General features: G+C 41.1%; 1 protein-coding gene across 4 annotated transcripts in view; it reads left to right on the plus strand.

Moving 5' to 3' along the window:
* The window catches only part of LOC128734931 (guanine nucleotide-releasing factor 2), a 116,232-nt gene that overhangs the window by 27,365 nt on the left and 61,638 nt on the right, over nucleotides 1–27,229 (plus strand). For 3 of the 4 annotated variants that reach the window (XM_053829377.1, XM_053829460.1, XM_053829623.1), the window contains exon 1: nucleotides 14,404–15,196. The exons of the other annotated variant lie outside the window; for it this stretch is intronic. The gene's annotated coding sequence lies outside the window, so the exon portion shown is untranslated. Of the gene's footprint in view, nucleotides 1–14,403; nucleotides 15,197–27,229 lie in introns of those variants that run through there. 4 annotated transcript variants of the gene reach the window in all.

The raw sequence follows: 27,229 nt of genomic DNA on the forward strand, positions 1-27,229 counted from the left end.
CTGTGCAAATGTGAAGTGTGTCTCGGATAGCGCCTTCTGGCATAGATTTTGTTCCATGGTAGTCACGTATCCGGATAATTTGTGAGCATAATTTTTTTTCTGAACCAAGATAAGTTAACAATGTACGATATTTAGATTACGTTATCGCTACAGCTAATTCGCGTGTTTGTCTTGCGGTAGCCGGCTCTTAAGTGACTTTGCGTGTGCAGTTTTTACGAGACTGCCTGTCTTCCGATATAAATAAACAGTGCGTGATAGTAGTTTCCGTTATCAGTATATTAAAATTTTGATTGTGTTGGATGCTTCGAGACTTGGCGATTACTAACTTTGATTGAGTAAATGATAATAAATTTCATTTGCTGAAACAAATTGATCTTATCTGATGGGAGGGACGAGCTTTAAGCTCTTTTGTGTCCAATTTGGCTTTTGAGATTTTTTTTAATTTCACTAATTTTTTTAAAAATATTTTGAAATAAGCATTAAATTATTACCGGTGAAGAATTTCTGTAAATTTTGTTGAAAAGCATGCCAAAATTACGAGAAAAACCCCCATGCAAGTGCATGCGGAGACGCAGGCCAACAATTTATCAGAAGAGGTTCCGCAGGAATGGTTTTTCACCGTGAAACAATGTAGGTGTACTGTGATGCAGATGCAGCTAAACTGCGCCTACGTACTTCAAAGTGAATGTCGGTCGGACCGATCGGTGTACTTCAGGATAAACAGTTTGTCGTAGCCCTGTAGTGCACACGCATGGATTTTGCATTGATTGCAAACTTTACACGCTCCAGTTGGTCGCCCCAGGCCGGTGTACCTACCAGCTTTGCGTTCATTAGACTGATCAGAAATTCAGAGAAAATAGAGTTAAAGCATGCAACACTGTAAAAGTTGAAATTTTTATACAGTCTATAGACTAGACAAACGAATCGACGTAGTTGCCGGAATGTCTGTTCCATTTGCTGCAGAAGGCATATTAGCATCACAGAATCATCCAAGCGTTCGGTCTTCATAATATACTCCGCACCCGGCCGGGCGCGACTGCATCTCTTGCGTAGCTCTGATTGCTGAACCATTTGTTATGAACAATAAAAATGATGGATTATATGTGCGCCCCGAGAGGATCTCTGATTCGCGATAGGTTTCGTCAATAAAACCGGCCCGCCGCGCCACATGTAAATTATACTACACACGTACGGTAAGTGTACTGCATAAATACTTAGCGCAAAACAACGAGGCCAATTTGTTCTTTTCTCTATTGAAATCATTGCAGCGTGACAAACAGCAAAAGAACTCACTTTTGTTAGATGGATGAGCTTTTCACTCTCGTTCATTATGCACGAAAAAAATAAATCATGAACGTTCACCGACTTACGAGATTGATTGATTACTGAATAATGTTACGTTACAGTGAACTGCTGAGCAGTCGTTCGAATAACCCTAAATGGTTTTATTGAAAATGGCACGTAACACGTGTAATGGGATTCGAACTTTCATTTCAGTTGAGTAATGCAGAAAAGAATCTAGCTCTTTCATTTTGAGTTGCAGCAACTCTTTGTACACCGTTAGGATTTATTCTTAACAGAAAATCTCAAAAATCTCCGATTCGTTAAAATTCCAAAATTGCGCCCTCTGCACCATTAATTTTGTTCCTGAGTCTAAACTCGGGAAGGTTTGATTTTGGGTCAATACTCATCAAAAAAGCATAAAAAGGAGCCAGGTCAGAAGAAATATTAACAATTGCAAATAAAAATACAAGCAATGAAGTCGTTTGAGAAACCCCACAAACGTCATTTCTATGAAATTTGACTTCTTAATTATTTTTTAGTCCTTAAGGATTCCTACAGCTTCTTCTAGAATTAATCATCCGTCGAACAGTCTCGAGTGATAGTGAAATCAACGTTTTATTTTAATTTACAGTATGGTTAATATACATTATTTAAACTATTTAGTTTCTGATTAGAGTAAGGCGGGGCATGAGTGCGATGTTTGGGGTTGTTATCAATTTTCACGAGATATAAAGAAGCATAGCACTTACTTACTTACCTAGGTGGCTTGCCGTCCTAAGACAAAGCCTGTTGCACAAAGTTTCTCCATGTAACTCGGTTGAGGGCTACCGCTCTCCAATTCCTCGGACACCGAGTACTCTCCGCCAGATCTCGCTCCACCTGGTCCTACCATCTTGCTCGCTGCGCTCCTGGTCGTCTTGTTCCTACCGAATTTGAGGCGAACATCATCTTTGCAGGGTAGTTGTCCGGCATTCTTGTAACATGCCCTGCCCATCGTATCCGTCCAGCTTTAGCCACCTTCTGGATACTGGGTTCGCCATAGAGCTGTGTGAGTTCATGGTTCATCCTCCGCCTCTATACTCCGTTCTCCTGCACGCCGCCGAAGATCGTTCTTAGCACTCGTCGTTCGAAAACTCCGAGCACTCGCAGGTCCTCCGCGAGCATTGTCTATGTTTCATGTCCGTAGAGAACAACCGGTATAATAAGCGTGTACAAGACGGGTGCACTTTGTACGGGAACTTAGTCTGCTCGACCGCAATTACTTGTGGAGCCCATAGTAAGCACGACTTCCGCTGATAATTCGCCTCCGAATCACATGGATCTTCCCTTTTTAGTACACTCAAATCTCATTTTACGTCCACTATTGGAGGAACGTAAAAGAAATCGGTCGTAAAAAAGAGGATGTTAATTGATGGATGGATGGACGTAAAACGAGAGAACGTTAATTCAAATTTTGGACGCAAAAATGTGGACGTTAATTCGAATTTTGAACGTAACAAGACTAGACGTTATTTCGAAACAAAGAGTCGTTGTAATCTAACAGATTGAGACCAGGCGTGAAGGGGAAAGAGTGGAAGATGAGGGGGTAAGGAAGGGTCATATGAAGCAACGCGAACACCCGCGTTGAGAATCTCGGCTAACCCGCTGACAGACGAACAGTGTCACGCGCAGTATCTTATAGGTTGCAATGGCCTGCATAGTGTCGTCGTCCCGTCAGTAAAACAAGTCAGATTGTCAATCCATGACATCGCACTTTTGCCCCGTTCGTTAATCGCATTTTTGCCCCTATAGGCACTTAAGGGGGTTTGATCAAATTACGGAAAAATGAAAAATATTTTGTAAATTCTTCTCACCGCAATTTCAAGAGAGATATCTGAGTGATGTAAAACGCTGCTACATTTTTTTAACAATTAATATCCTTCTGTTATAGACTAATCTCAAGTTTTTTTAGTCTTGACCTTGAAATGCGGTCATACATATATATTAATATTTGTTTTTGAAACGATGGTTCTACAATTGATGTAGGGACGGTAGGGGAAAGAAATGAAAATTTTTTGGTGAAGGAGGGGTCCAGATCTGAGATTATTATGATACAAAGGTACAAGTACCAGCGAACCACATGCCCTGGCGGTTGTTGTGGGTTCCCCTCCTTACTCTATAATACTAGAGAACTGCTCGATCGGTGTACTTTTCTTCTTCTAGCTCTAGTGGTTCTTACCGTATCAAGAATTCCTCTCCTCTATACTCGGTCCTGAGTGTCGCCAATTCGTTGAGCGTTGGGCCTCCCTATTCATGGTGCTGGTGTGGTTATTGAAGGGAATAGATTTCACTTCATGGTCATTCAACATCCTTGCCAAGTGGCCGGTCCACCAAAGTCTCTCAACTTTCGACAGGTTTACGATGGAAATCTCTCCAAGTAGTGCCTACAGGTCAGTCCATACCCTTGCCGCAAGCCTCCGCGCGATTCGACAGGGATTCACTTGTGTCCCCGAATCAGGTACGTAGCTAGCTAGCAGGTAGCTTTGATCAGCCACGTCAATTTGTTCGGAACCCCGTTGTGCATTATCTATCATAGCTGTTCGTGCTCGACAGTATCGTCTGCTGCTCTGAAATATACGAAAACATGATGCTTGATATCCACTGAAACGCCGTTGTTAGCGGCTCTTTGCCATTTTTGTAGAGTTTTGCCGGGAGTTTCCGGCGGCTCTATTATTCTTCAGCTCACCAATTTTACAAAGTTATCGTTTGTAGGCACACCTAGACCATCTTCCGTTCCGTCTCCTTCTGTTATATCGCCATCGAGTTGCCCATCGAAGAGCTGCTTCCACCTGTCAACCACCTCGCGCTCGTTTGTGACCAGACTTCCTTCCTCGTCCCTAAACATGTTAGGCTTCGATGTGTATTTTTTACAAGATTGGTTCACCTTCTCATAGAACTTGCGTTTCTCATTAGCCCGGAATAGTTGTTAAAGCTCTTCACGATCTCTGTCCTCTTTCTGGCGCGTTCCTCAGGATCAGGATCCGTCTTAGCATCGATCGTGGTCAATTCATTCCGCGTCCGTTGATCGCTCCTTTACTTTTTGGCATTCCCCGTCAAAGCAATCATTTCGTGAACTTGACGTTTCTTCACCTAGCACACTGATCTAGCAAATAAGGGACCCCGATGTGATTTTAATGAATTTCGGTGACCAATATATTACTAAACTTCTATACAAAACTTGATTTGCTGCTTTTGAGCAATTTTTACGTTAATTGACATTTGAAAAAAGCATTTTCTTAGAAACCTGAGCCTGAGCTTCAGAACCGAAGAAGATAGCGACTTGATTCCTTCAAACAAAACTTGCGTTTTCAATGGATGTGAAAGTTCTCAGAAGGCAAAAACTTCGAATTGCTCAAGCCTATCAACCATAAGAAATAGGACTTTCATTTCTTTAGCAAAGCTACTCAAAATTTATTGTTCTTTAACTTTGCTGAACATTTTATTCAGCTAACTGAAGCCATAAAAAAGTTTATGTTTTGGCCTCACTTACTATGATGGCCACCCTAACGTCATATGCATTAAAAATGCGGTAGTTGAAATAACAAATTTTCTCCGAAGATATTATATACCTAGGACTAATGGTATTAGCGTAATTATTTTTGTCCACCTAGATTTGGGTTTCATCCCACAGTGCGTCGTTTTGATCGAAAGATAAGCCTACACAATATATTTTGGATATTGCTACAGCACCTCATACCAAAAAGTTTGAGGATTAGTTCAAAATTTAGAGAAAATCTGTTGTTGCTATTTTCCATCAATTGTGTCATTGACTTGTGGGGTTTCTCAAACAAACAATTCAAATGCTGCCACTCTTCTAAAGTTTAATAAAGATCAGCAAAATTTTACAGCGATAACATACATATTCGGAATCGATAACTCTTGTTGTTCTCCTATTCCACGTCCCACGTTCGAATATACATGAATTGCATTCACTTCAAGCTTCTGGCTTAAACTGCCATGAAACAATCAAATCATCGTATTTATCGCTTAAAATCCATTAAAGCCCCATCCGAATGCAGTATTCTGGGACAGCTTTCGTTCAATCCAATTCCTGGGAAAAATCACCCGTTCGAACGCACCGACGTATAACTGGCGTTGGTGCAACCAACGAGTGTAGGTGTCAAATTTATTGACGTGCTGAACACCAGAAACAACACAACAGGACAATTGCTTTTGTCAAATTTGTAGTGCCTCTGCCTTCATTATTTTTGAAATATTGAAATAATTTTACCTACTTGATAGTTGAACATTTGTTATTAAGTTTATTAGGCTTTCATGGTTAAGTGATAAAAGAATTTCATATACATATGTAACACGACTTATTATTGTTCATATATTCCAGTCGAAAATTTTAGTGTGTTATGAAAATATTTTCAAGCGTACTTTCGGTGTGCTTCGAGTTGCCAAGCATGTATGGCAGCTAAATGACTCTCATTGCATCCTCTCACCTCATTTGGCAACAGTTCGCTTGTTGCCAACGAAAATGGGAATGTCATGGGCGCGTCTTGCAATGGACAGAGGAAAAAAATCCATTGATGTCATTACCGTGCACAAATCACAAAGGCTAACACCGCAACACGGTGCACCTATTCAAACATTCGAAGTTATTTTTCTTCATCATCTCTACCGTGTATACCAATGTGTGCTTTCCAAGTAGATGATATAACTTCATTGTTAGGAACCTGTAACATTGTAAACAGTTTTGTGGTGCACAAAAAATCATCGTTTGAAATAAAGTATGTCATCTATGTTATACCTCAAAAAGAAAGATTTGCTACACACGTTTATCAAGTTCATTTCAATTAGGGACCTTTAACTACAGGGGAAAATTTTCGTCATTACCTATTGGAGGGTGACCAATAACTTGCACCTTTGTGAAAAATACCCAATCTTCTTGGTGCACCATCGTCGGCACTGAACTGGAGCGCGAACCTGCAATCGGAACTCGCTCATTTATTGCCAATGAATAGCAGCAGTAGTGGGTGCAAGCAGGGAATTGTGAAGTCATGTCCTCACTTTGCAGTAATGGACAGGGTCATTAAATAGAGCTTTTTTACGTGAACCTTCGTGGTTTGGCGTCGCATTGTGTCGAGTGTATTCATCATATGAAAAAAGCGCTCTTCACTATTTGCAATCGAATCACGATTTTTACTGTCCTCTGTCGCCAACTCTCGCGCGCACCTGTTTCCCTGTTCCTTTTTTTGTACCATACACCCGTACTGACGGTTACCGTACATACACACATGATACAAATGTATTAAATAGTAAAATACATCTCAGTTGACAAAAAAACGAATCGTTTTCGTTGCACCTATCACGTTTGAAGCGATTAGAAAGGCAGAGAAATGTTGACATTTGGGTTTCCCTGCTGCTTTTTGGTGCCGTTTAGTGGCAAAATATTCATTATCACCCCGCTAGCTCGCGAAAGTAGCCAGGTCGGCAGGTGGGCGCGGTGGATTCGATGTTTGAATTTTGTACGCTTCACGTCATGGTGATTACACCACCACCACCACCAGCACGATCTGAACTGGCCAGCGGAAGATGATTTTTTTCCTCACTGCCAGGTTAAGCGTATTTAGAGTTGAATTTGTAAAGTGGCATTTATACATTGCCACAAATTTATTTAATGTTGCGGAAAATCAATTATTATTAATTGTATAATGTACTACATCTTTCCAAAAGTGCAAGTGTTATTCAATTTCGATGAGCCATTGAATAAGTTTGTACAAAAGTTAGGAAGATCCAGTCCTTTAAAGTAGTATGACCCTAATTTTTACGGGCCACCCCTCAAGGCTAGAGGTGATGCTGGGAAGAAGTTTTCAAGCACTCTATTCTTCCTTGTTTTTTTTTGTTCTTTGGAAAGGGAAAAGCCAGCTAGAGTAAAACAATTTTAAAGATTCTTTTCCACAAAAACTCTCAGGCGGTAGAATTTGTGTTTTATTGTGCACTTAAAACAGCTCTAGTGACCAAGATTGGTTATAGGAACAACAATAAATGTGTATACGTAACAAAAGGGAACCAAAGATTTTCGAAATTCTAGAACGGATAAAAGGCATTTGATCCTTGAATATCAGTTTAGTGTCTAAAAAAACCCTTGTGTCTTCTACGGTCTGTTTCTTGCGTTATAACAACGTTAAAGATCATACAGATTGCCTTGCGAATCGAGCTAGGATTCATGTATAAGAATCCCGTAGTTTTAATCCTTAGGATACTTTTTACTCGATAAAGGAATCGTCTTTACTGACGAATAGCAACTCTCGGGATTCTAAAAGCAGGAGTTCTAGTGAGTTCATAAGAGTTTTGAACTGTACTGAAATATACCAGCGAAAGCAATTAGGCAAATAAGCTGTTATATATCCCGCATTCATCCAGAAATAATCTGGTCACTTTAGCCTAAAGCCAATAGAATTCTAAAATTGTATGTATTTAATAGCGAGATGGGGGTCATTGAGGTACATACATACGGACCTATATGGCTGCCATGTTGGTCTCGAGATACGACACTGATCTAACAAGCCTGTCGCATGTTCGAATCTCGACTAGGAGACTAGCACGAGACTAGCACCTGTGGGGTTCAAATTAAAAATTGTTCAGATTAAAAACGGTTAAACGACCGGGGGTCCACGGTAATCTATGTTGATTGTTGAGTTATATTCCTGAAAAATGCTAAAAAATAGTCCGCCATCTTAGATTCAAATCCGGTGTCAAACATCATTTGTCTACTTCTAACAGCCAATCCCCCTTTTATGCAGGAGTCATTCCTATTCCAAAAAAGTCCATATTTTAAAGGTTTTTATACATGTTAACCGAAATATCTCGAGCAGCCATTCGCCATCTTGGATACCAATATAGCGCTAAACATCGATTTTAGACTTCTAACAGCCAACCCCGTTCTTAGAAATCTATATTGCAGAGGTTTTGAAGCAGAACGCTAAACGGATAGTCCGCCATCTTGGGTTTCAAAATAGCATACAATACAGATTTGAAGAGAACTATCTCTATCGCCGCACTGTTCTCCGGCATTCTTATTACGTGACCGGCCCACTGTACCATACCGACTTTCGCCAGATGCACGTTAGAAATCCCTCTGAGCAGTGCCTGTAGCGCGTGATTCATATGCCTCCGCCACTCTCCGCTTTCAGTTTGTACTCCGCCAAAAATAGTCTGCAGCACCTTCCGCTCGAACATGGCGAAGCGAGGGCGTGTATGTCATCCGTGAGCAGCGTCACAGCTTGAAGTCCATAAAAACTTACCGGTCTGATAAGAATATTGTACATTGTCAATTTCGTACGGCGGTGTTTGCTTCTTGATCGTAGCGTTTTTTCGAAGAGCAAAGTGTGCCCGATCTCCCGCTTGAATGCGCCGCTAGATCTCCTTGCTAGTTTTTGAGTCCGCAGTTACTAGCGATCCCAAATACACGAATTTATCTACCACTTCTAGTTCGTCGCCGTCAACGCTTACCGTCCGTATATTTCCTTTGAACCTCTTCCTTTCATGTATTTGGGCTTCGACGCATTTATTTTTAACCAAAGTCATCTGCAAAGCCTATTAGGAGCTGGCTACCCTTGATGAAAATCGTGCCTCACGTTGCGATAGCCTTAGGTTTATACCGTTAGTAAAGCCTTAAGTTTATACTGTCTTTAGACATTACCCTTTATCGACAGACTTCGCAGTCGGCTATTTAAGCCAAGGAAATCAAAACCTAGGTGCTACATTCCGTTATCGAAACTTGACCTTCTGTTTTTATACGACAGAATTTGCAGCCAGCTGTTAGAGTGCAGGACAATTGCAGGGCCAGTTGCTACGATCCTATTGACTCTAACAGCCTCTCCCAGTCGAGATTCGAACATACGACGACTGGCTTATTAGGCCAGCGTCATACCTAGAAGCCAACTGGGATGCAGCCGGCTGTTAGAATCAGGGCTTCGACCGATCCTTTTTTTCTACCGCAGTCCCACCAACGCGCATTCAAGTTCACACCGTCCGTTTAGTGATGGAATACGAACGCTATGCATAACACAACTGGCAGTTTGCTCAGTCAAACGCCGATGGCACGCAGTAGTATGAACGGATTCTAAAGCTTTTTAACATTTTCGTTTCGATCAAGTTGCCTTTACCGTTTGGAGCAGCGAATGACTGCAAAACAGTCAAATGACTGGCAGTCACCACGCTTACGAAAAGCAACCGCACAATCGTATGATTCAATACTACAAAAAAACAACCACTACATGTGCATGGAAGAAGTCGGTCGGACTCCGTCCAATACAAACGAATATTTTGCTTGCGCCGGACCGACGTCCGGGTGACAAACTATTACTGTGAGCAGCCGATTTGGAGACAAAAAGAGAAACGAAAAAATACGTCACCGTATGCTTCCAGTCAGTTTGCAGTTTATATTCTCAAAGCGCAAAGCAAAACGGGAGATCGACTGTTTGCTTTTGCAGAGATGCCGCATGAATTGTAAGACGGCAGCAGCGCAATCGGCAGCTTGACTGAATTGAAAAAACAGTCAAATGATCGTTCAAAAAGCGGAGTTTGAATGCGGAAAGTTCGCATTCACGGCAGTCACATTCAACTTGCGATCCCTTTTCAAGCCCTGGTTAGAATACAGGAAAATTACAGGGCCAGTGCAACGATCCTACTGACTCTATCTAGCAAGCACCACCTAGCCGAGATTCGTACATACGATGATCCCAAGTAACAATTTGGGTTTTATTACACTCTTATGATGGCATTTAAGACCAAAATTTGTCTTGAAGGCCACCATAAGAGTACAATAAAACTCACATTGTTGCTGGGGTTATTAGACCAGCATCGTACCTCGAAGCTAGGTGGGCGGTCTCCTCATCCAAAATCTTGGCAATTATCCAGTGTAGAGTCGTTGTCAGCGCTTCTCGGCCATGTATGTACAGCTCTGTCAGTAAGCGGTCCTTACCAGCGACTTTGTTGGTCTTCAGCAACCCGATTTCTCGTTTGACTTCTTGGGAATCAGGTGCTGGGACATTACTATCGGTCATGGGCACTTCTAGGTTAACTTCCCTTTCGTCTCCTTCTGCAACTTCGCCATTAAGGTGCTCATCGAAGAAATGATTCTACCTGTCGGCCACCTCACGCTCGTTTGTGATTAGATTCCCTCCCTCGTCCCTACCCAAGATATCTGTTTTGAATAAATTCTTGCTATATGTGGAATATCGGATGAACGATGATAGTATTGGGCGCTCATTTTTTATAACTGTTCACTTTCAGGACATCAAATATGACTAGGTTCATCGCGGTTTTAAGAAATCCCAATTTAAGAAATTGGGATGAGGAGACATCACTTTTTTTGACGCACTTCCCTAACACAGACCTCAAATTGGTTTATATGTTTCTAGTGGTCCTAAAATTTTTTGCTAGAACGAGGGGAGTTTATCACTTTTTTTGAAGTACTTCCCAAGCAAAATATCAAATTAGTATAAGTCTGCACGTCGTATAGAATGTTCGACTTGTTGGGACGAGGGAGTTTTCTTCCTTTTTTTAAATAAAGTAGTCGAAATCATAGTAAACAAATGGTGTGTTTAACTGTCGTCCCTGGCTGTGAAGCAAGGCAATCACGAAGAAATTTCATGGTGGTATTTGACCTTGGAGCTTTTTGTTAATTTTCACTCATTCGTGATTGAAAAAGAAAATTAGAGCTCAAAATCTTTCATATTTTCGTGACGGTTACTAGAATCTAAATTATGGAATGATGCCCTGCGGTAGGACGTAGCCCTACGTCCAATATTACTTTGACCCCTACAAAAATGATCTTTATTGAAAAATATATTAAAAAGTCAACACATTTTTCTCAAACTACATCACGTGATGTAGGTTCACAAACTTCGCTTTCCTGAAAAATATCATGAATCTTGAGTGGTTTATGGTAAAGTTATTCCCGTTGTCTCACTGTTGACTACCCTATTTTCAGTTTGTACGATTTTTTTTTATCGAAGGTGGTGTAAAATAAAAATAAAACAAAAGGGAAACAATATCCATATATATAAAAGTGAATATGTTTATATGTTTGCTTGTATGTTTGTATGTTCCGGCTTAACTCCAGAACGCCTTGACCGTTCTCCACCGAACTTGGCACACATGTTCCTTAACAAAAGCGAATCAACACTGGGGGGTTGACAAAATGGGGCGGGGGGGGGGGGGTCGCTAAAAGGGGGTAAACCATAACTCCGAAGCGTCTTGACCGTTTTCCACCAAATTTGGTACACATGTTACCTGACATGCTGCATACTGTTCAACATCGCTCTTGAGGGGGTGATCCGACGAGCGGGCATCGAAACGAGAGGCACGATTTTTACCAAGAGTAGCCAACTTCTAGGCTTTGTAGATGACTTTGATATCATAGCCAGGAACTTTGCGACGGCGGAGGCAATCTACGCCAGGCTGAAAGCGGAGTCTAGGAGAATGGGGCTAAAAATAAATGCGTCGAAGACCAAATACATGAAAGGAAGAGGCTCAAAGGAAGCAAACGCGCGCCTCCCACGGACGATAACCGTTGACGGCGACGATCTAGAAGTGGTAGAGGAGTTCGTGTATTTGGGAACGCTGGTGACCGCGGACAACAACACTAGTAAGGAGATGCAGCGGTGCCTTCAAGCGGGAAATCGGGCCTACTTTGCCCTTCGTAAAACGCTACGATCAGGAAGCGTACGCCGCCGCAAGAAGCTAACAATGTACAAAACCATTATTAACCGGTAGTTCTTTATGGACTTGAAGCCGTGACGCTGCTTACGGAGGACACACGCGCCCTTGGCGTGTTTGAGCGGAAAGTTCTGCGGACGATATTTGGCGGAGTACAAATTGAAAGCGGAGAGTGGCGGAGGCGTATGAATCACGAGCTACAGGCACTGCTTGGAGAGACTCCCATCGTACATCTAGCGCAAGTTAGCAGGCTACGGTGGACCGGTCACGTCGTAAGGATGCCGGACGACAGTGCGACGAAAATAGTCCTCTTCAACAATCCCACCGGCACCAGGAACAGGGGGGCCCAACGTGCACGATGACTCGACCAGGTCGAAAGCAATTTGCGACTTCTGAGACGACTAGGAAATTGGCGACGAGTGGCCCAAGACCGAGTTGAATGGAGACGAGTGCTTGAAACAGCACGAGCCACCCCCGGCTCTATGCTGCTGAAGAAGAAGAAGTGACCTGACATAAGGAAATCATTTGGAGGGGAAGGTTGATAAAAGGGAGGGACGCCATAACTTCGAAACGCCAGGACGGTTCTTCATCAAAATTGGCACAAATCTTGCTTGACATAAGGGAACCAGCACCGGAAGGTTGACAAAGATGGGGGTCTCTAACGGGAGGAGGAGGTGGGAGGCCTTAACTCCGACACGTTTGGACGGTCCTTTATCAAATTTGGCATAAGGCAATCAGCACTGGGGGATGGGGGGGTTGACAAAAGGGGTGATTCCTAACAAGGGGGGGGGGGGGGGGGGTACAGTTCAAATAAGTAAAAGGGGTTGCAATTTTCTTGCATTAGACCGATTGCAGTTGCACAAGTGGCTGAGAGACAAGATGGTGGGGTATCCACCGAGGAGAGATATATTGATTTGTTTTTCGTTCGTTAGAGGGATTTCCAGAGAGCTTACAGATGCATAATTAGCTACGTGACAGAAGGGGAAACTGATTAGGAAGGAGCCGACCGGAAAGGGGTGGGGTACGAGGAACTTGAGTATGAATGTATGTTCTACCATAACTCCGTAACGTCTGGATGGTTCTTGATCAAATGTCGTTTGTTAAATAAATGTTTTTTGACATAAAAGAATCAGCGCAGGGGGGTTGACAAAAGAGGAAGACGGTCTCTTACAATGGAGAAGAAGGTTCAAATAGCTAAAGGGGTGCGTTTCTCTTGCATTTGAAAGAATAGTAGTTGTACAAGTGGGTGGATTTCTGAAAAGGGGAATAGGGTGGCCATTAAAAAGGGGGAGGTTCAAGAACGTAAAAAAGGCTTTGTGTCGTTTTATAGTGATTACCGCGAAAAGGTAAATTTAAAGGTGGATGGTGAACAACAGGAGAGGAACTGCTAAATTTCTGTCAAACTGCCAACATTCAAATAAAGAAAAAGGATTTCTTGCATTATGAGAATTTTCGTTACAATAACAGATGTACAAGTGACTAAGAGACAAAGGGGCCGCGAAGAAGATCGGGCAATCAGCTAGTTCTATTATAAAGTAAGCAGTAATGTCAACAAAATAGTAGCTTTACATATATTTGTTAGCTGAGAGTTCTCAAAATTTGAACCAAATAATGACCAAATAATAAAAAATGAAACCCAACTGTTAACTGAGACATGTGTTATTCATCACCTTGAATTGAACCGCCTAGCATAGATATCTCAGCAACACCCTGCCGACCATCATATCATCATGCATGGGCGGCAATAACTCCTTATCGTATTCGCACATTTAATAACTTTTCTTCTTTTGTTCGACCGCAGCGATCGATTTAGCGCCCGGCCTCCTCACTGCTGTGGAGGACGAAGAGTATAAGCTGTATGGGCCACGATACATACGATCGGCCGGTCGCGTCGGTATCGAGTTCCATTCCCATTGTGCGCTTCGATACCACCTTCCTTTGTACGATACGACATCACCTCAGCGGTAATAATAAAGCTCTAGCGTCATCGTCAGCATGACGATTACGATAATGATAATGATGACGATTTTGCATTATTCTCACACCCGCCAGAATCGGGTCGAGACGTGAGTAGCAAAATATGTATAAAAACAGGAGCACGACGAAATCGCAGAAAAACTGTAAAAAGCCCTTCTTTCCCGGTTTCTGCCATGTGGTTGGGTTGGACTTGGGAGGACGGGACGGGATCTGCAAATACTCGTTCAGCTGTGCTACTACGGCAGTTTTCCCTCCTACCTGCTCTGTTACTGGCTGCCGATGCGGCACGGACGGCGGATGGCAGCAACGGCGGCGCGTACTAACACATCACAAGCCGTGCCGCACTCGGTCGGGATGGGGCGGTCCAAGTTGGCTAATTTCTCGCAGTTTGATTTTTCCTCTACGATCGGCTAGTCGACAGTAAACAAACGTGTCGTGCGGCAGGCAGTCAGCCGCGGTCGGTCAGTCAGTAGGTGTTTTTATTGTTGTTGAATCGGGCGCACGCTTACGGGCTTACCGAACCCAACCAAAGTGCACACTGTGTTTTCACGCGGCCTTCGTCGCGGGTCCCGTTTTCGGTTACGCTACCTTTGCGGAAGGGTCAAACACGGCGCAGGATGGTGTAGGCCAGGGCTTTGACCTGATTGCGCAACAACAACAATAGCAACCGTCCGTCGTTGGACGAGGGATCATCTAGTGTTTTTTTTTCGGTGAAAGGATTGGAATGCCGTAAAAATTATCGTTGGCAGTGAAGTGCAACGACCGAACGCTGCGGTTGAATTTAAGTGTCAGTGAATTCAGGGTGTTTTTAAACATGAGTGCTAATTGGACACATGTGTCACCTGTTTGGTCTGTTGAGTCAGAGGCAAATTTTGTGACAAATCTGTGACGGTTTTTTCGGTAACAAGTGTATAATTGGTCGAACGAAAATACAAGCTTGTTTCGAGCTCATGTGGTTTTGATAGGTGATGTCGTGCGGGGTGTTGAAGTTGACCAAAATAGACACGCAGTAAAATAGATTAGACGGAAAGCTTTTCCTGTTTATACGAGAGAAAAAAACAACATGCATATTATACAAATAACAGCTCCAGTAACATGAAAAGCGGGATTCAAGAAGTGTAACACATGTGGAGGCATGGGTAATCTTGTACTCCCTTGTCAGAAAGAAACATTCTCGGATTTTTAAAGTGTTTTGAAAACAGTATGGTTTTCAACAAATAAGGTATTATCAATAAACAAATTAGTTCCATTATCCTTCGTGACAAACTGTGGTTTCTGAAGCGAGTCGACTTCGAGTTTTAGGTTGAAAATTTCGTACGTTCAATGTAATTATTACATGTAGGGACATTTCGAACACAGACATCAGACACCAGCTGTAAAGAAAAGCAGTATTTGTAATATTTTAACGGATAGCTCCGTTAGCCGAAACTAATATTTTGCTAGCAGAGGCACTAGGAAACTAAGCAACAAACTTCGATAAGCGTGTATATAAAACTTTAACTAAGAGTTGAAGTCTTGCACGAAAAAATATGTGTCTGAAAATATAGCCTCTTTCGTATTGTATAATAATATTGAAAAAGATGCTGAAAATCTGATTAGTCCACATATAATCATATATAAAGAATCAGAAGAATTGAATTTAAATTAGAGACGCATTGAATTGATGTCTTGAGGGAAAAGAGGAAATATTTTATAATATTTTCGGCACTTAGTAACAGTACAGGTAGTAATAAAGACGTGTATAATTTCTGATTCCTCGATACGCTATAAAAAAGTCAAGTTAGAAAAATTTAATAATTTGGGCAACAATTAATCTGTTAAATTAATTAAACTGACAAATAACGATTGTTCCCATTGCATAACGATGGATTCAAATTTCGTTTTCAATAACGAATCATGCTCGAGTCACGTGTGTTAGTATCAACATTGAATTGCTTCCGTTTTTTTCTAGCCACTGAACCTCAAGACATCACGTTGATTGGTTTCAACGACGTGCCATATTAGCAGTGATTTTTTTTATCGGAAAAAAACTTTGCTTGCAAATAGATCGAAACCTAGTTTCATATACTAATCAACTCTAGAACCAGTATTTAAAAGTATTTCTAAGTTCCCTATCTATACAGAACATGATTTACAACTAAGTCTGATAAGCCCCATAAATCCTATTTTATCCAATAAAAGTGCATACTCCGCACCACTTAGCGCAATCATGCAATGTTGTTCGAAAATCCCGATTAACCCTAAACAACCAGTTTCGCGCAGATTAGGTCAGTGGATCTGACCCAAATGCAGCCAATCGAAACAACCAACGGGGGCCCTAACAGGCCCGACTTGTCCCCCCGAACTGCATGCCAGTTAGCTAGCCAGCCAGCTAGCGGCTAGGCAGGCGCTTGATCCTCTTACCACGGAATGCAAGAATGTAAAATTGTTCCTCTCCTCATCGTTAGCTCGCCTTCTCCCTTTACACACTACTTAACCGCCAAACAGGCAGTCCTGCAGCCAATAATCCCACCGATGAAAACAGATGAAAACGTTGGCACAGTTTGCAGCCGTTTGCAGTCTGAACTGGCACTAACTAGGCAGCACCCAGAAACCAGTCGTTTCTGTTCATGGTTGCTACTGGTGATGCTGCTGCTGCCGCTGCACATTTACTGCACGGGACAGTGCAAGTAATGCAGCTGACCCGGAGCTGATGGAATCGCTCAGACCATGCCACAATTTTCCCATTCTGAATGGGTGTAATTCAATTTTTACACTTCGTTCTTTCCACTTTCCGAGCAACCAGCGAGACCGAGACCAAGGACCCACTTTCTTCGGAATAGAGACCTGCCCCGAGATAACCAGTCCAGCTTGCGGGGAAAGGTTCGCAGCGCCCACAATCATTTTGTTCGATAATACTCAATGTTATCCAGCAAAATTGAAAATTATCTCTGTCAGGTTGCAACTCTAAAAGTTTATTTAGTTTAAAACGCGCATTCATGATCAGACTAAAGGTTACTTTTATTGTTCACATGATTGCACGATTTTAATGTGGCGATGATGGAACTGAGCGGGAAGTAATTTTCTTGGGTTCATAATAAATGCTGTGTGCTGTTTAATGGGCTTCTTTAGAGAGCCTTTCATAACGTTTTATGATCTTGTGATGGTGCGCAACTCGAACTTCTAGTTATTCTAGAAGAAAGAAACAAATAAAACGCGTGATCATTTAATGTTGAAAATGCCCTCTAGAAAATTGTAAATGTTGGCAGTAAAATTGAAAAAAAAATTGCTTTACAGGTTAAGTTAGAGCTGCGCCGATAGACTCGATGCAAAACTATTACTGCAACAATAAAATATGTTACGAAAAATCAAATAATAGCTCAAAGTTGCTCAAGGATTCTTTTTAAGTCCACTGCTGTTCTATGCTATGTTGCTATGTGCGTCTATAATAATAATAATTTTCATTTTCATGACCTAATGTAATGTAAAAAAAGCAAATTTCATAAAAATTATTTGGTATTCATCCTAAACAAGCAAATCATTTATTAATAATTCATGCTTATCACAAAATTTGAACGAGGAATTCCAAAATAAAGCAATCAAATAATGAAACTGAAGTTTTAGCAGCAATAACAAAATATTCAGAGCGGAAAACAGTTGTATCGTCTGAGCATGAGAAGTGAGAAATCGTGTAGACTTCAAAAAATCAATTGACTCTTTATCAAGCGCACGTTCGGCTGCAGCTACACTGACAAAGATCGAAAAGCAAACCGCTTTTCAACAATTCAATATTGTTACGCTCCATCCGAACATGTCTTTCATCCTGTTCCCTGAGCTTGTAGCTATCTAGGCATAAAAAATGCTTCACAGTAGTCAGGCCGTATACAGTTATGTCGTCCGTGCTGGGGAAGTGAAGAGATCGTGGAAAAAATGATTCCACAAAAGTTTGAACTAAATTTTCAAATTTACTCTTCTTTTATCGAGCGCTCGATTGTTTGCAGCTACACTGACAATGTTTGTGCTAGTAAAACACCCTGTTTTCTTAGCAAATGCACTGAAAACGACAAAACTGAGACGTAGAATTTCATGCTAGGAAATTTAAAAAATGCGTGATACTTCAAAATCAAAGATTTTCTTTGTTGGAGCTAATGCATAAAAGATTTTTCGACAGATTGGTGCAAAAATATTGAAAATCGATCAAAACCTAACAACTTGTCACGAAAAGTTGTTGAGTCACCTTTTCAAATCGTTTAGAATGACACCTCACCTTCCTTATAAGACACAGTCCTGCCTAAAAAAATCAGTATTTTGGACGTTGCTAAATTTAATCTTTCCTGCCAAAAAATAAGCTCGGACTGCGTTGGAATAGTTTAAAAATTTCTTTGTTTGAACGCACGAAGAGCTTTTCCTTTTTAAATTTCACACTCCCAATGCATTCAAATAATGCCCAAAATTTTTAGAATACGCTGATTTTTAGGAATGTGTGCAAACTTAAGTGTCTATTTTTACAAATCCAAATGGCAAATTTCGGAGTTTACGGGGTTTTTAACGTAACTTTTGGAATTTAAATGAATTGTGGACCTTACACATTATTTTTCGTGCTTTTTGGACTTTATGCGAGTTTCGGAATTGATGTGGATTTAATTTACGCGGAGTGTAAGTACACACTCCGCGTAAATTAAATATATATACAAGGTTTGCAAGAAAAGTAATGTCAGTGATTGTGAAGCGACTATACGTTGCAGTCTACCTACTATACGAGCCGAACTTGTTGATATTGGTAGAGAGAGTGAGAACATGCATTTTGTAGTGTTCCAGTAGAGATGAAAAAAATTAACGGCTGTACATTACCAGTGCAGAGTTTATCGGAGATCACGGAGGCATCACGACTAAACTAGGTGCCTTTCAGTCATTAAAGAACCGACCTAGGAGTTTCCTCCACCATTTCTAAAACGGTTCGCGGGTCTAAAACAGACATGTGGTCTGCGGACCGCCGTTTGGTCAACATTACTTTCATAAGAACTTAAAATATGAGAGCAATACAATTAAAGACAATTTCTATGTGAAGTCTCCTAGATGGCCCTGAAAAGGATTGTTTAGTTTGAATATAAAGACGTTTCAGGGTTCACTATTTCACATCAGTAAAGGTTCTGTTGCTATTGCTATTGACGTTACCGGTTAGGGCTAGTGTCACAGTAGCCAATTCGTGTATTTATATTTTGACTCTGTTTGGGAAGCTGAATGGAGCTCATTTATTATCAATTTCATTAAGGGTGGAGAAACGGCTCACGAACCGTTCAAATAAGCCGGTTTACAAAACGTTCAAGCGAATAGTTCTTGAAATAGCTCCATGGTTCTTCTAACACGCCGAAAGTTCCGCTAACTTTGGTTTGAGAATTCTGTAGTTTACGAACTGTCAATTTATTGACATATTCTGCTAAGACGCTCAAAAACAATCTTTAGTTGTATTATATACTGTTTATGTGCATTCACAACAGCGCAATGTTGCTTTAGATTAAACCAGAATAATTTTATTTTGTTTTGTTATTTGCTTATTGCTAGGAAGTTTCATTTTGTTTACAGTTTTACATGAGAAATTAGGAATTGTTTGTTTCAAAACGCTATATCTCGAGAACGGGACGGAACACCTCGTGATTTTCAGTGATTCTTATGTAAAAAAATCTGAGGAACACGATGGTGTTGAAATTTTTGAGATAAAATTGTACTCATTGAGAGAAAAATACAAATTTAGTCTTCAGATCAAAAATAAAAGTATTTGGCAGCTCTGCCGCAAAAAACTAATATTTTTTTCGGATTCCTCAGATGATTTCCCATGAAAATGTAGGAAAAAGTTTTTTTTTCTAAATTGAATACTTACGAAAATATAAGCAAAAGAAAAGAAGCGAATTTGACGAAAATGATGCTTTTTATAATAAAAGGGGGGGGGGGGGGTTCCCAAAAATCGAGGGAAAGTCCAATCGGCTTGGGATTTTTGCTTCTTGACCCAAAACGAACAATCTGGCCGAGTTTGGAAATCCGAGAAGGTCGATTACAGGTGACCCGGACACTTGACGTGGAATGACCCATATGTTAATGGCGGAGACTCTGATAGCCACATGGTTCTTCGATTGATCGAAGGCAGGTACCCAGCGAGTCCGTAACCGTCAGTTGGTCGAATATAGTATTCTGGATTCGCTGTTCCAACGCCTCGTACGAAGTGGTTAGGTGTCAACGCCCCCTCTGATCCCATTTCAAAAGCGACGTAGATCAGAGCACGCGAATCAGATCAGATCTCCTGGTGCTGCTAGTACCGTGAGGAGTACTTCATCCGTCATTGTTCGCCCATCATCAAACACGGCCAACGCTGCCTTCACAGAACACATTAATCTTTCCCACACTCCTTCCATGTCGGGTGCACTAGGTGGGTTAAAGTTCCAGCGTGTTTTGGAGTCAGTAAAGTTGTCTTCGCACTTGTTTTCGATCCTCTTCACAATCTTTTTGCTAGCTAATTGGAAGTTTGTGCCGTTGTTAACAAAACGCCGCTGTGAAAAAGTTTGTTGCTGAAAAAGGAGCAGTCCGAACAATTTGTAAAAGAGCTTATAATTGATTGGTGCAAATATTTTGAAAATCTATCCAGAAATCTTTGAGCCCGAGTCGAGTTATTAGCGCTAAAAATTTTTAAACCACTTTCATGACGCATTTATGTCAACTTATCATCAGTTAAATTTTATGCAAATAAACAATAAACAATAAGTTATGGCTGTTTTTATCTTAATGCATCTTAATGAAAAAGGGTTACAAATGTAGCATACAAAATATTGCTCATCCCTAGCCGCAACTTCTGCGCTTCTTTCTAGTAGGGCTAGAATACCATTATAAGTATCGAAACGTGAAACCGAGCGTCGTCATGCTGTAGAATCACTTTATCGTGCCAACATTGCTCGTATTGTGATCGTTTTTCATGCAGTGCGTGGTTACGTTGCGATGAAGCAAACATTTCCTTTTTTGTCGCTCGAGCCACCTGTTCACAGATGAAAAATTTACGCTCATCATCTCTTGGCTAGTCCTGTGCCCCGCCACCTAGCGGCGAATGGCTGAAACTATATTTCATTTGTTAGTTGCCACTTTGGCACAGGGATTTTCGTTACAGAGCGAGCTCTTATATCATTAGAGTGTCTGCTCTTTATCAAATGAATGCCGTTTGCTTTATTTCCGTAACATGAAACTACAACATAGAAGTGAGTATGATAGTAGAGTTGAAATATAAATCACAACAAAAATCGGGTAAAATCACGGAAATTGATAAAAAAAAAACATTTCGGAAAGTGGCATGCGATAAAAACAAATTTGGAAGGAATAATATCGTAATTTTGTCGTGGTTTAGCATTCCTGCGTTGTTTCATATCAATGTTCTCGATGCGCTTTACCACCCACCGGTTACTTCGTATAAAAGAAGTATAGGAACACCGATCCCATGCTATATAATTAAAATACAATTGGTCCTAGAATTGAACCAGGAGCTACTTCAGAGAAACTAGAATAAATTTACTATTTAATTTACTATCTGCGATTTGTAGTTATTTGATGGTTACCTTTTACATTTTTGGGAATTTTTTTTATGAGTTTTTCTTCTCAAAATCCTAAAAAAATCATACATATTGTGTGAATACTTTTCAAAAATTAGATTAACTAGGTATCAATCTAATTCTTAAAATTTTCAATTTCAGTTAAAAAATATTTGTGGACCTGATCCATTTCGTGCGAGCCTCCATTGCATTTTGTGGCACCACAATAACGATTTGAAATTGATTGGAATGTGCCTGCACAGTTTCGCATCGGGTGTGCAACATACTTCTGCCTGCAGTTGTTCCCGCAAACGTAAAATGAATAGTTTTGCAGCTGTGAATCGCATTCCGGTTCAGTGAAGCCTAGTAGTCGATTTGATCATAAATGTAAATGGATGCTTCTGCGACGTCTCATGCGGTTTCTCGATCTCGATAGATACGACATTTGTTCGTAGAACAACAAAACGAAAATAACTGTTTCAATTGCGACAGTTTAGAGAAAAAAATGCTATTAAACTTTATTGCTTACTTGTCCATAGCTTTGAATGACTCTAGGTCTTCATTTTTGAATCGTAAGATAAAATTATCCTTATTTAAAAAAACGCCCGTTCTATCATCGATGATTGCTGGCGATTGTCACAACAATTCACTCTGATGCTCGCTGTGAAGGCCATCCAATTTGTAATGCCAAAGCTCGCCGCACTTCACTTGCTTCTTCTTGTCAAGTAGAACAAACTCATTATCGTTTCCGTGCTTTTGCGCCAATCGTGGCAGAAATATCTGTGATGGTTGTTGACATTTCGAATCCCATTCAATAGACTGCGCCACAGTGGACGGCCCATCGTTGCATCTTGGCAATCGTTTTCATTCGAGCATTCTTGCTCAAAGGAAATCTTGAAACTCATCAATACTCGTTCTTCCGTCGGCTACTAATAGTCGTTAACTTCAGCTCTAAATTGAACAACTTTTACCTTGGTTGTCCTCATCCGCAAAGATACCTATCGATTGGTCAAACTTGTGTAACTGTGCATTTTTATTTCGCGCTCGTGCGTTTCGGAAGAATGAATATTCAAATTACTCCCCGTTCAACAACAGTGGCCGGAAAGCAGGCCAAACAACTACCGAACCTGACAAATCTTCCGATCGACATAGATCAAGCTTTCTTTTTATTGCCGCCATTTGTCTGCGGCGCTGCGCGATAAACCACTTGACAGCGTCGTGAGAAGGAAACCTGCAGCCCAGTTAAATTTCCGGGTAATTATACACTTGGTGTATTTTACGAACCTGCCGCGCCGTTGTTGGACGCCCTCAACACTGCCAAGCGTAGGGGTAGTGTGCTTGAATGCACTGTCAATCGCTAACGGTAACCGTGGACCATACCGGCAGGCAACAACGGAACGGAAATGTGGCTCTTAGAACTGGGCTATCCAGAGATCGCGGTTGACTTCTTCACCACAGTCGTAAATCATTAGCATTTCAAGGGTTCATAAATCATCGGGCAATGCCGAATCGAGCGGTGGTAACCGCAACGCACGGTGTAGGTCGAACATGAATTTTTGAAAAGATAAATGTTTTCACTATAATCATAGACTGCAGAAACATTTCATCGAAAATTAGCGACATGGTCGGAGGTTGTTCAGTTTATTTCGTGGAAAGGTTGTTTGTGTTTTTCGACTGACACGAACCTTTGGCATTTGCTAATTGTGGTCTTCACAAAAGAAAAAAGAATAATAACCATCGTCTTAGCAGATTACCTTTATCCTGTATTTTAACCACAAGCTATTTCGTTCGAACTGTATTTAAACCACAAGCTGGTTCGAACAATTTTGCAATTTTGGATTAAAAATTTAAAAATTTTCAATTGTTATCTCCAGTGTAAGTCTCTTCTTTCGAACAAATTTTCTTCAAACTTTTTTTTTAACTTAAATGTAATAAAAAGAGTGTAAATTACGCCAAAAGTACTAAAAATAACCGACAAACATCATCCACCAAACTGTCAACCCAGTCAGCTCGACTGTAAACAACTAACACATGGTTAGTAAAAAATTTCCCATGTCAGATTTTTTTTTTCGTTGCACACAACCTACGTAACGCTTTCGTCATGTAGCTAATTAGATGCCGAAGTTGTAAACATGTGATTCGACTCCAACATGTTGTTTGTAGGTACCATCTGTGAATAAATAGTGTTCTGTAGAAGAGCGGCTTTCCGGCCGAATCGGCCTATTTTCCGTCCCCCACGATTCCACGGCTGCTCTGCTACTACCTCGTCTGGTAATTGCTTGGGATGACTCTCTGCCCTAATGTACAATAGCCCCGAGCACAGGAACTAACGGAAGCCGTACATCCGCCTGTCTTGATTGAAAACCATCTCCAGTGGGGACCTCGAAGCATTCTCAACTTACTCCATCACTGGCTGGCTTCATCTTATCGGCCCTGCTTAACTCGCCCTAGCCGGTGTGGAAGACAGACAACGATGGGTGGATTTAAAAATAAAAGACCAACTCAATTAGATTAGCGCCGCTTGCAAACGATCGTCATTCATCGGCTCGGTGTTTCGGTGTTTACATAGTCTGCCGCTCGGTTCCCGCGAACCCTGCAGCACTTTGCTTTACAGTGCTACTCGGTCTGGCCTGTCCTGGTAAATACACCCGGCGGCGCAGAGTTTGCCAAAATTAACCTCGGAGTGTTGCGTGCATCCGGCCACCGACCAAACACAACCCAACCGTCATTGGCTGATTATTTTGATTCGCACAAAATGACGAGGATGTAGTGACGCATCCGTCATCACCCGATGTATTTTGGTTGGATATCTGCAGCGGTGCTAGGTTTTTCGGACGCAAGATGATGAAATCACTTGTTGTTTCAAAAGTTGCTTCATCGTAAAATTGTCTATTCATTACAATTACGCTAAAGTAAGTAAAAAGTTTCTAAATACACTTTTTCACCGGTTTTCGTGTCTTTTTCAACTATCTGTACACATATACAACTAACAATTACATTACACTCAGACTCTAAATGCACCCTGCATACACCCCTCGTTACAAAAGCCATAAGTTTCCTACGTTTCCTATGAACCGATGTCAGAATTATCATGTGTGCGTATTTGTCAGATCATTTCAGAGCCGACCAGGGATACCAGATGTACTAGTTTTCTTTGTAGTGTCCAGACTTTTAGAATCTGTAGTTTTCATAAAGGGCAGATGCTTGAGATTTTCGTGAGTCTGCTGCAAATTTGTAATCAAATCTTATAAGAGTTGCGCGAAGTGGGTGCGGACTTTGTTTTTTTATTTATTTTCAAGTATAAGTAGGTAATTGTGAAATTTCAATTTTAATTGTGAATCAATTTTGTTGCAATAGAACTTAGTATGTGAAGTAGGTTTGAAAGTTGCAACACACTTTATAAGAATTTATTCTATACCTTGCATAATATGGCATTAATATACTATAAAGAGGAAAATTGATAGTATCTCCATTGTATCTATAGTAAACCTTAATGTATTTATAAGAATCGTTTACCATAGGTCCAGACCGGATAGGATCGATCGTTTTGTATTAGATGGAGACCAGACGAACAGCTGATTATCGTCGGGAAACAACAGTTGCGAGGCTTGCGGGTGCATGATTTACGCTGTCTCATAGGAGATATCATATTCACCATATTTACTGATAACTATAACACTTGGTTGATCATGACATGATGTTCGAATGTGCCTAGCGCTATTCGCGTGCGCATGTCGCTGAACAGCATTGACTGTTTGGTTTTTGTTTTGTTAAAGCGGTTGTATGAACTCACTGAGCTCCCAGGTCGAGCCTTGTTTTGCGGGGCGGTAAATCGGCATTGTGCAGATTTCATGAAAGTGTTTAATGCTTGGTTTGGACTTGCAAGGAGTTGATTGTGCGGTGGATAAGCACGCGTTCTATTTTTTTTCGCCTTTGAAAATTACTTTGGCTTTGAATAAGCAAGTAAATATAAGCAATTTTGGATAATTTGACATTTTCTCAGTAATTTGAAAACTCTGCATTGTTTGTTGTTTGCGGCTCTGTGTACACTTAGGTATCAGGCTTTCACTTTAATCTGTAGACTTCGTAAGCAGTGTTTGGCACTACATCGCATCAACTATTAAAAACATATATTTTCCTTTAATATATTTCTTATATCGCGTGATAAAGATAATAACTACTAGTTCAAAGTTGTAATAAGTAGACAGTTTCATCCATGTTACCGAGAATTATGAATGAAGGGGAATATTGACTTAACTCACCCCACCACCTCATTTGGTACATCCGAATCCTCTTCGTTACCGGCATTTTTTTCGATTCGCGGCATTTATGTTTAAACGTACCAGTCGTACTATACTATAAAATACTCCATTTACAGGGATGAAACATTGTCGCGGTTATGCACGATTTAGCAACACTCCCTACAGCCGGCTGTCTGGAGTTTAAATTGCTATAAATACTAATAATTGAAAAAAAATACGATCGATTGGATAATGAATAGATGAAAAATATAGCTAAAATTCAACACTTTATAAAAAAGCGACGATCATATCACTTATCAAGGTGAATCCTGATCCAACAAACCCCACCTTACTAGCAAAACTCCTTCCTGTAATCTTTGTAGGGATGCAGAGGTTAACACGGTCCCTAGAACAGCAAAGATTACACTAACATTCCTTCCCCGTTCCCACCTGATTGCAAGGACGTGGCCGGCGCAGTTATTGATCATTATTATGTCGAATCACTGAATTTTGCACAATGAGAATGATCGGTAAATCCCAACCCCATTCATTTGATTCATTGTGCAATTTCACTGATTCTGGTCAATCACTGAGTGCAACCATTGATATGTGCAATCAGTCTAAGCTAAGCTAAGCTAAGTTTTCGTGTCTTTTTCAACTATCTATGTGATTTTAGAAGAATTCAATCTAATTCCCTACGTCTGTATTAGCCACTGTTTTTTAATACCTATGTTGTTAAATCCCCAGTAATGGATTTTAACGACGCTCATTTATCTACCCAATTGTTTGTTTTTTTAACCCATTTTAGCCTGTATGGGCCGTCACTGACTTTGTTCTGCGCTACTCGTCGCCAAATTATTCAGCGTCTCGACGCACACAAGTCGGCTTTAACCTGGTCGAGTCATCTAGCACGGTGGGACCCTTTATTCCTGGTACTGGTGGGGTTCTTGAAGAGAACGGATTTCACTGCACAGTCATCCGGCATCCTTGAGACGTGGCCGGTCTATCGTAGTGTCACGATTTTCTCCATGAGTACGATGGGAATCTCCAAGTAGTGCCTGCAACTCGTGGATCATACAACTACGCCACTCACAGCTTTCCGTTTGTACTCCACCAAAAATAGCCCGCTGTACCTTCTGCTTAAGATGAAACGGTACTGAATCCCAACATGGCCGGATCGATGGCACCCATATCTTCACATGGACGCCAATTTTCCGACCATGTTGGGGTTCAGTACCGTTTCACCTTAAATACGACAATACGGCAAGTGCCGTTAGCATAGTTGCAGTTACGAGTTTGTAGAAAACTACCGATCTGATTAGTGTTTTGTATCGTCAGCTTTGTGCGGCGGTGTATACTCGTTGTTCGAAGCGACTTGCGGATGGGAAAGCAGGTTCGACTTCCAGCTTGAATGCGTCGTTGAATCTCCTTACTCTTATTATTGTCAGCGGTAACCAGGAATCCAAAATA

The sequence above is a fragment of the Sabethes cyaneus genome, chromosome 1 (assembly GCF_943734655.1).
Source record: "Sabethes cyaneus chromosome 1, idSabCyanKW18_F2, whole genome shotgun sequence".
NCBI classification, from domain to species: domain Eukaryota; kingdom Metazoa; phylum Arthropoda; class Insecta; order Diptera; family Culicidae; genus Sabethes; species Sabethes cyaneus.